Below are 10,850 nucleotides of genomic sequence, written 5' to 3'. Positions count from 1 at the left end.
GGGGGGGGGGGGGGGGGCAGTACCGCAGGAGCCCTCGGAATGGGGGGAGACCCACCCGAAGGCTCACCGCCACCAGCAGGGTAATGGACAGCCCTCACCTGCACTCCAGACAAAGCACCACCGTCCGACGACATCAGCAGCCGAGGAGGTCTCCATACCGACGCCGACGCAGCCTTCCGATGTCGCCCCGATGCAGAGGGCCGATGCCTCGATGCACTCGGGGGCGAAGATGAAGGTCTAGGCGCCGACGACGTCGAAGCAGTCGATACTCCTGGTGCCGATGCCGACGAAGAGCACGAGAACAAAATGTTCCACTGGGCTAACCTCGCTACCTGAGTCCGCTTTTGTAAAAGGGAACGCAGACTACAGGCCTGAGGGTGGTGCCCAGCCCCCAGACACTGAAGACACGATGCGTGCCTGTCAGTGAGCGAGATTACCCGGGCGCACTGGGTGCACTTCTTGAAGCCGCTGGAAGACTTCGATGTCATGGGCGGAAAAATCGCGCCGGCGAGATCAAAACTCGAAATGGCGAAAATGGCACCGCAAAAATAAGGGGAAGAAAAACTTCGACCGAGGCCTAAATAGGGCCTACCCCGACGACGAAAGAAAACTTACCGGGGCAAAGACTGGAAGTATGGGAAGGGAGAAAACCATAAAAGTTTCCTTCCGACACCTTTTTTTTTTTTGAACGAAGTCGATAAAACGACGCGTGAGGTCAACTTTGGGGCGCGAACGGCGAAACACGACCGTACCGAGCGCGGACAAAAGAAGACTGGCCGGCACGAGCCGGTTCGGGCGGGAAGACGGCCGCGCATGCACGGTGCGCATCGGCGCGCGAGGACTAGCAAAGGACTTTGCTAGAAAGTGTTCCGATTGGAGGGGCTGCCGTGGACGTCACCCATCAGTGAGAACAAGCAGCCTGCTTGTCCTCGGAGAAGTTATTTTTACATAAAAAGAGTAGCATAACCAATTTTAACAAGTGGATATAAGTAGAAAACAGTACTGATAATAGGTACAGGTGGAGGTGCCTTAGAAAATAACGTAGTCAAAATTCAAACAAGCAGATATAAGCAAAAAACATTTCTGATAATAGGTAAGTACTGATATCAGGTAAAGGTAGAGATACCGTAGAATATAACGTGATCGAAGTTCAAACAAGCAGATATAAGCAGAAACATTGCTGATAATAGGTAAGGTTGCGATGTATTACATTGATAATTGCTGATCTTATTGGTATGCCTTGTTGAATAGGTGGGTCTTCAGGGATTTGCGAAAGTTAGTTAGTTCATAAGTAGTTTTTAAGTTGCGCGGCAGTGCGTTCCATAACTGTGTACTCAGGTAGAAGTTTGATGCATGTGTTAGTTTGTATTTTAGGCCTTTACAACTGGGGAAGTGAAGATTAAGGAATATGCGGGATGACCTTATAGCATTCCTGGATGGGAGGTCTACCAGATCTGACATGTAGGTTGGGGCATTTCCGTGGATGATTTTATGAACCAGGGAACATACCTTGAACGTAATTTGTTCTTTAAGTGGGAGCCAATGTAGTTTCTCCCTTAGGGGTTTAGCACTTTCATATTTTGTTTTTCCATAAATAAGTCTAGCTGCGGTGTTCTGGGTGGTTTGCACTCTCTTGATGATTTGTTCTTTACAGCCAGCGTAGAGTGCATTACAGTAGTCTAGGTGACTAAGCCCTATTGATTGTACCAGGTTACGAAAGATGGCCCTTGGGAAGAAAGGTCTAATCCTTTTTAGTTTCCACATAGAATAGAACATCTTTTTAGTTGTGTCGATCGATGGTGACTCCAAGTACCTGCCTGTGGTGGGAGCTGAAGGATTGAACTCCCGGTGGGCAATTTGATGGGGTGGAGATCAAATTCAGGATGTATCCGCACTGCACTATTTGGAGAACCCACTGGTCGGAGATTATAAGAGGCCACCTTTGGTGAAAAACTGTCAACCTCCCCCCGACCGGCAGGCCGTCCGGCACGGCTACCTTTATGGCGGCTATGTTCCCATGGATCCAGTCAAAAGCCCATCCCCTGCTTTTGCTGTGGAGCTGCAGGGGCCTACTTAGGCGCATGCTGTTGACGAGAACGAGCGCGCTGGGACTGTCCCTGTGCCTGAGGAGGCCTTCGGGCCGGCTGGTTGTACCTACGTTTGTTGTAAGCGTAGGGTGCAGCATGCCGGGCCCAGGAAAAACTTCCACCTGTGGAGGTGAATGCTGAAGGCGCCCGGTGGGAGAGCTTCTCGACGGTGCTTCTTCGCAACCTTCTTTCGATGCCCATCATCGGCGCTCTGCGGCATGGACGAGGAGGAGGTGGAGTCTCCGCACCCTCTGGGGGTCGGATCCGACAGGGTTCGGTCCCAATGGCCCTGGGCGGCGGGACCAGCAGAGGCGGACTGCCCACTCGGTCGTTCACTGCCGCCATCGCTGGCAGGTCGTCGGGCCAAGGGAACCTGTAGTCCTGGAGTCGATGCCATGCTCGGCGTCGAAGTCGTCGACATTGGTATCGATACCAAAGTCCCAGCCGTCGACATCGATGCCGCCGACGTCAAAGGGCCGGTGCAAGTTCCGAAAAGACGGTCCCGAAGAACTTGCCTCGTCACCTGCGTCTGCTTTTCCAAGCCGAGACACAAGGTGCACACCTTGGAATTATGCTCCGGGCTGAGGCACTGGAGACACCAAGCGTGAGGATCGGTCTGCGAGATCTGCCTGCCACACCGACCACACTTTTTGAATCCGCTCGGGACCTTTGAGGACATTGACGGAAAAATTGCGTCGGCGAAGTCAAAACCGTCGATGGTGGCGGTAAAAATAACACCACAAAATGAAAGAAATCGGTTGCGCGGCCGACGAAGCAAAATAGAACTCGATAAGGATTTTTTTTAACAAAAAGAAAACAAAAGGAAATCGCGGGCTAGGCCGCAAAACGGTTTTCCGGGGCTGACACGGAGAGGGACGAAGCTACGTCTCTCTCCAGCGCGTAAAATTGAAAAACTGAGCGGCCGAGCATGCGCGGTGGGCGTACCCCGCTTGCGGGACCTCCCGCAAGATTTTTTTTCCGGTTTCGAGACACTGCCGTGGACATCAACCCAATCGTGAGAACAAGCAGCCTGCTTGTCCTCGGAGAAAATCAGATTCGCCAAAATCAGAGAGGCCCGTCAGACCTCATAGCAGAGAAGCAATCCCAGTCTTCTGTCCACTCTAAACGGGGTCTTTTAGCAAGAACGGGACTAGCCCCTTCCTCCATTTGGTGGTGGGGGGGGGGGCTGCAATTTCCAGGCTTCATAAAGCGTCCACACAAAATCCAGAGGGAACCCGACCCCTCCTGTTCCTTCATTTGGTATCTTCTGAGCCAAGAAGGGAGAAACAGACCCAAAAACAACCGGTTCAGTCGATTGGGCCGGATTCAAAATGGCGGCCATTCCCACCAAAACTGACCCTGCTGCCGCTACTGCCTGTGACCCCCAAAGCTATAGGGGCCGCAGAATTCACCGGAACTTCCGCGGTCAATTCGGGGGGAGCCGTGGACAGCTGCTTTGGCTCCCTGCAGAGGCGACACTGACCGACCAGAGTCTCTACTCCGCACGGGAGCACGCACGGCAACGGAGGAGCTTGCCAGACTGAAGGGAGAGACAAACGCTGACTTGAAAAAGGCGCCGACCTGCCCCCACTTATAATAATAAAAGTACTGCTCTCCCTACTAGTCAAAGGAAAGTGAACTCCTCGTTCGTTCCGAGTGAATTAATTATTATTTTTTTTTTTAAAGGAACAAGAGAACAAACCTGGCAGCTGCTGATTGTAAGGCACTCAAGGCTCCAGTACAGAGAAAGGAGCCGAGGCACAAAGGTGCCACTAACAGAGAGCAGCACAGGGGGAGGGACCCAACTAACAGGTGTAACACCCCAAGGGGAATACTGGGCCCCACCGGACCCAAACCCCCAAAGCACTTTTTTTTTTAAACACATGCACAGGGTTCTGCCACAAGAACTCCAAATTAAAATTTAAAAATTCCCTTTCCTTATTCGTAAAACTACCTCACCAGACTATTGAAGACTGCACAGGCTGTCCTTCTACCTCTGCTGAGACTGAGAAACTACTGGCTAGTGGGGGTGCTGCACAGGTTATATATACAGTATCCAAAGCTCAGTGGTTTCACAGTCTCCCTTCTGCTGGTAGGAGTACATAACCCACGCGTCTTGACCGGTCTGGAGGGTCGCTGAGGAAGCACCCTTTCAGTCCTAAGAGCAAAGCCAATCATTTGTGCCCATGGAAACCATCAAACTTTGAGGCTGACCTATATGCATGCGGTTATGGCCCCATGCACTGCCATGACCCCATAGCTCAACTAAACCTGAGGGAACACGTTAGGAGCAATCCTAAACCAGAGAGCTACACAGGATATGTCCATCCACCTGCTCAGATAGAGAGAATACTGAAAGTGAGGCTGCTGCACAGTATCCTTTATGGTAGAGCCCTGGCATTCTCCAACTGCTGGTAGAGGGACATAATAACCCACTCGTCTCTAGATTGATCTGTGTGACGCTATGGAAATTAAGATTGAATATAACTATGCTGTTTTCAGGAAGAAGTTTGCAAACTTTATTTTGGAAAAATGCTAAGGATTAGTTGGAATTTTTTCTTGTTATGATTATCATATAAATTTTATATTTTACCTATTTTGTACACCACATTGAACCCAAAGTGGGGATACTGGCGGTTACAAGTTAGTATTTGATTTGAAGTGCTCCCACCCCCTTTATCATTATCGCCACCCTTCTCTATAGATTTTCTAAATACACTATTTTTTCTTGAGATGCAGTGACCAGAATTGCACAGTATTCAAGGTGCAATCACACCATGGAGAAATACAAAGGTATAACATTCTCAGTTTTGTTTTCCATTCCTTTCCTAACATTCTATTTGCTTTCCTAACTGCCGCTGCTGCACACTGAGCAGAGGGTTTCAACGCATCAATGACGACACCTAGATCTCTTTCCTGGGCAGTAATGCGTAGTGTGGAATCTTGCATCACATAGCTATAGTTTGGATTCTTTCCCACATGCATCACTCTGCACTTGCTCACATTAAACATCTGCCATTTGGATGCCCAGTCTCCCGGTCTCATAAGGTCTTCTTGCAGTTTTTTACAATCCTCTTGCAATTTAACTTTAACTTGCTGATGACAATTATTCAAATTACCTCACTAGTTATTCCATCTCCAGATCATTTAGAAGGAGAAAATCAATCTTTTAACTTGCTTTTCTTTAATCCATCCGGACCGGCCCAGAATGACCGCTGGGTTGTACACGCCCCAGCAGGCCAAGACTGAACACAGATTCTTGAGGGAGCCAATAAGACCCCTTGTGCAGCCTTAGTATTCGAATATCAAAGCAAGAGTAGAGAAAAAAAAAAGAAAAGTCATTTCAGTGCCACCACCTAGACCTCAACAGCAATCTACACTTGAAAAGACAGTGCTGGCATGATAATCACAGGCTTCATGAGTGGTTTTGCTTTTTGATACTTACTTAAAGCAACACCAAAAGAGAACAACACAAACAGCTCCTCACAGAGAAGACCGAACGCAACCAAACCACCAATCGTACACAAAACAGGTTACGACGGGGAGGGATCTGGGCCAATTCGGTGGGAATAAAGGAAAACAAATTAGCAGGCAAGACCTAATTTGTCCTTCACTGACATCCCTCTGGAGCGGCCCAGAATGACTGATGGGAACAGTCAAGGGAAAGACCCTAAAAGCCCCGCAGTAAGCACAAGTTCACCAAAAACAGTATCTTAACATGCATGTATGATGGACAGAGGAATGCAAGAATGACCAGGTGGCCGCCTTACTGATGACCACAGGAGAAACCAGAGAAAGCTCAGCCCAAGAAGAGTCTGACACCGAATCTCCTCTGGAACAAACCTGCATAAAATGAAGATACGTTGACGGGAACGAGCATGCTGGGACTGAACCTGGATAGGCTGCCGAGAAGCAGGAGTGTACCTACACCTATTGTAGGAATAGGAGCACCCCTCTTCCCTCCAAAAAACCTCCTAGATGAGGTGGCGGTACCAGAAGACGCCCGGTGGGAGAGAAAATCCATAGCATCATGGTGCTTCTTGATCTAAAGTGAATGATACATACCTGTAGCATGTGCTCTCCGAGGACAGCAGGCTGATTGTTCTCACGACTGGGTTGACGTCCACGGCAGCCCCCACCAACCGGAACAAAACTTCGCGGGCGGTCCCGCACGCAGGGCACGCCCACCGCGCATGCGCGGCCGTCTTCCCGCCCGTGCGTGACCGTTCCCGCTCAGTTGAATGACAAGCAAAGATGATCAGAACGCAACTCCAAAGGGGAGGAGGGAGGGTAGGTGAGAACAATCAGCCTGCTGTCCTCGGAGAACACCTGCTACAGGTATGCATCATTCACTTTCTCCGAGGACAAGCAGGCTGCTTGTTCTCACGACTGGGGTATCCCTAGCTTTCAGGCTCACTCAAAACAAGAACCCAGGTCAATTTAACCTCACAACGGCGAGGGTACAACAGAAAATTGACCTACGAAGAACAACTAACAGAGTGCAGCCTGACCAGAATAAATTCGGGTCCTGGAGGGTGGAGTTGGATTCACACCCCAAACAGATTCTGCAGCACCGACTGCCCAAACCGACTGTCGCGTCGGGTACCCTGCTGGAGGCAGTAATGTGATGTGAATGTGTGGACAGATGACCACGTCGCAGCCTTGCAAATCTCTTCAATAGTGGCTGACTTCAAGTGGGCCACCGACGCTGCCATGGCTCTGACACTATGAGCCGTGACATGACCCTCAAGAGCCAGCCCAGCCTGGGCGTAAGTGAAGGAAATGCAATCTGCTAGCCAATTGGAGATGGTGAGTTTCCCCGACAGCGACCCCTTTCCTATTGGGGTCAAAAGAAACAAACAATTGGGCGGTCTGTGGGGCTGTGTCCGCTCCAAGTAGAAGGCCAATGCTCTTTTGCAGTCCAATGTGTGCAACTGTCGTTCAGCAGGGCGGGTATGCGGTCTGGGAAAGAATGTTGGCAAGACAATTGACTGGTTAAGATGGAACTCCGACACCACCTTCGGCAGAAACTTTGGGTGAGTGCGGAGCACTACTCTGTTATGATGAAATTTGGTATACGGAGCATGAGCTACCAGGGCTTGAAGCTCACTGACCCTACGAGCTGAAGTAACTGCCACCAAGAAAATGACCTTCCAGGTCAAGTACTTCAGATGGCAGGTATTCAGTGGCTCAAAAGGAGGTTTCATCAGCTGGGTGAGGACGACGTTGAGATCCCATGACACTGCAGGAGGCTTGATAGGGGGACTTTGACAAAAGCAAGCCTCTCATGAATCGAACGACTAAAGGCTCTCCAGAGATGGCTTTACCTTCCACACGATGATGGTAAGCACTAATCGCACTAAGGTGATTCCTTACTGAGTTGGTCTTGAGACCAGACTCTGATAAGTGCAGAAGGTATTCAAGCAGGTTGTGTGCAGGGCAAGAACGAGGTTCTAGGGCCTTGCTCTCACACCAAACGACAAACCTCCACAACTTGAAAAAGTAACTCTTTTTAGTGGAATCCTTCCTAGAGGCAAGCAAGACACGGGAGACACCCTCAGACAGACCCAACGCAGTGAAGTCTACGCCCTCAACATCCAGGCCGTGAGAGCCAGGGACTGAAGGTTTGGGTGCAGCAATGCTCCGTCGTTCTGCGAAATGAGAGTCGGAAAACACTCCAATCTCCACGGTTCTTCGGAGGACAACTCCAGAAGAAGAAGGAACCAGATCTGACGGGGCCAAAAGGGCGCGATCAGAATCATGGTGCCGCGGTCTTGTTTGAGCTTCAGTAAGGTCTTCCCCACCAAAGGTATGGGAGGATAAGCATACAGGAGGCCGGTCCCCCAATGAAGGAGAAAGGCATCCGACGCCAGCCTGCCGTGTGTCTGAAGTCTGGAACAGAACAGAGGCAGCTTGTGGTTGGTCCGAGAGGCGAAAAGGTCCACCGAGGGGGTGCCCCACTCTCGGAAGATCTTGCGTACCACTCTTGCGGTTGCATGACTCTGCTCAGTCTGTCGGCCAGACTGTTGTTTACGCCTGCCAGGTATGTGGCTTGGAGGAGCATGCCGAACTGGCAAGCCAACGCTACATCCCGACGGCTTCCTGACACAGGGGGCGAGATCCGGTGCCCCCCTGCTTGTTGATGTAATACATTGCAACCTGATTGTCTGTCCGAATTTGGATAATTTGACAGGACAGCCGATCTCTGAAAGCCTTCAGTGTGTTCCAGATCGCTCGGAGCTCCAGGAGGTTGATCTGAAGATCCTTTTCCTGGAGGGACCACAGTCCCTGGGTGTGAAGCCCATCGACATGAGCTCCCCATCCCAGGCGAGATGCATCTGTCATCAGCACTTTCGTGGGCTGTGGAATTTGGAATGGACGTCCCGGGGTCAAATTGGTCCGAATGGTCCACCAGTGCAGTGAAGTGCGGCAACTGGTGGAGAGGCGGATGACATCTTCTAGATTCCCGGTGGCTTGAAACCAATGGGAAGCTAGGGTCCATTGAGCAGATCTCATGTGAAGACGAGCCATGGGAGTCACATGAACTGTGGAGGCCATATGACCCAGAAGTCTCAACATCTGCCGAGCTGTGATCTGCTGAGACGCTCTGGTCTGGGAAGCCAGGGACAGGAGGTTGTTGGCCCTCGCTTCGGGAAGGAAGGCCTGAGCCGTCTGAGTATTCAGCAGAGCTCCTATGAATTCCAGAGACTGGGCTGGCTGGAGATGGGACTTTGGGTAATTTATCACAAACCCCAGCAGCTCCAGGAGACGAATAGTGCACTGCATGGACCAGAGATCTCCCGCCTCCGAGGTGTTCTTGACCAGCCAATCGTCGAGATATGGGAACACGTGCACTCCCAGCTTGCATAGATACACCGCTACCACCACGAGGCACTTTGTAAACACCCGTGGGGCAGAGGCGAGCCCAAAGGGCAGCACACAATACTGAAAGTGCCGTGTGCCCAGGCGGAATCTGAGATACTGTCTGTGAGCTGGCAGTATCAGGGATGTGAGTGTATGCGTCCTTTAAATCCAGGGAACATAGCCAATCGTTTTTCTGAATCATTGGCAGAAGGGTGCCAAGGAAAGCATCCTGAACTTTTCTTTGACCAGGAATTTGTTCAGGCCTCTCAAATCTAGGATGGGACGCATCCCCCCTGTTTTCTTTTCCACAAGGAAGTACCTGGAATAGAATCCCTGCCCTTCCTGCCTGGGTGGTACGGGCTCGACCGCATTGGCACTGAGAAGGGCGGAGAGTTCCTCTGCAAGTACCTGCTTGTGATGGGAGCTGAAGGATTGAGCTCCCGGAGGACAATTTGGTGGCAGGGAGGCCAAATTCAGGGCGTATCCGCACCGCACTATTTGGAGAACCCACTGGTTGGAGGTTATGAGAGGCCACCTTTGGTGAAAAAATTTTAACCTCCCTCCGACCGGCAGATCGTCCGGTACGGACACTTTGAGGGCGGCTATGTTCCCATGGATCCAGTCAAAAGCCCGTACCCGGCTTTTGCTGTGGAGGCGCAGGGGGCTGCTTAGGCGCATGCTGTTGACGAGAACAAGCGCGCTGGGACTGTCCCTGTGCCTAACGAGGCCTTCGGGCCGGCTGGGTGTACCTACGCTTGGTAAAGGCATAGGGCGCAGCCTGCTGGGCCCGGGAAAAACGTCCACCTGCTGAGGTGGATGCTGAAGGCGCCCGGGAGAGCTTGTCGAGGGCGGTTTCCCGCTGATGCAGTTGGTCCACCAGCTGCTCGACCGTCTCGCCAAAAATATTATCCCCCCTGGCAAGGGACGTCGGCCAGTCTCTGCTGGGTGCGGTTGTCCAGGTCAGAGGCACGCAGCCATGAGAGCCTGCGCATCACTATACCTTGGGCCGCAGCACGAGAAGCCACGTCACAGGTGTCATAAATACCCCTGGACAGGAACTTTCTGCACGCCTTCAGCTGCCTGACCACCTCCTGAAAAGGCCTGGACTGCTCCGGCGGGAGCTTGTCAACCAGGTCCGCCAATTGCTTCACATTATTCCGCATGTGGATGCTCGTGTAGAGCTGGTAAGACTGGATGCGGGTCGCGAGCATGGAAGATTGGTAGGCCATCCTCCCAAACGAGTCCAGAGTGCGAGACTCCCGCCCCGGGGGCGCCGAGGCGGTATCCCTCGAACTCCGTGCCCTCTTGAGAGCAGAGTCCACGACCGCCGAGTCATGAGGCAATTGGGGCCGCATTGACTCTGGGTCCGAGTGGATTCTGTACTGGGACTCTGCTTTCTTGGGGATGGTGGGATTAGATAGTGGTCTCAACCAGTTCCGAAGCAGTGTCTCTTTGAGGACATTATGCAACGGCACCGTGGAGGACTCTCTAGGTGGTGATGGATAGTCGAGGACCTCTAGCATCTCAGCCCTCGGCTCATCCACAGAGACCACGGGAAAGGGAATGCAAATAGACATATCCCTGATGAAGGAGGCAAAGGAGAGGCTCTCAGGTGGCGAGAGCTTTCTCTCTGGTGAAGGAGTGGGGTCGGAGGGAAGACCCACAGACTCCTCTGAGGAGAAATATCTGGGGTCCTCCTCCTCCCCCCACGAGACCTCTTCCTCGGTGTCGGACATGAGCTCGTGCAGCTCAGTCCTCAACCGGGCCCGGCTCGACGTTGAGGCACCGAGGCCTCGGTGGAGTCGTAGAGCGGTGGACTCCCGCGCTGGCGGGGATGAAGCTCCCTCCATCGACGTCGACTCCACCTGCGTGGCGGTCGAGACCGGCACCGCAAGCGGC

This window comes from Microcaecilia unicolor, unplaced genomic scaffold, assembly GCF_901765095.1.
Source record: "Microcaecilia unicolor unplaced genomic scaffold, aMicUni1.1, whole genome shotgun sequence".
Taxonomy (NCBI): domain Eukaryota; kingdom Metazoa; phylum Chordata; class Amphibia; order Gymnophiona; family Siphonopidae; genus Microcaecilia; species Microcaecilia unicolor.
The sequence above is the reverse complement of the archived record's forward strand: the minus strand, read 5'-3'. Positions refer to the sequence as shown.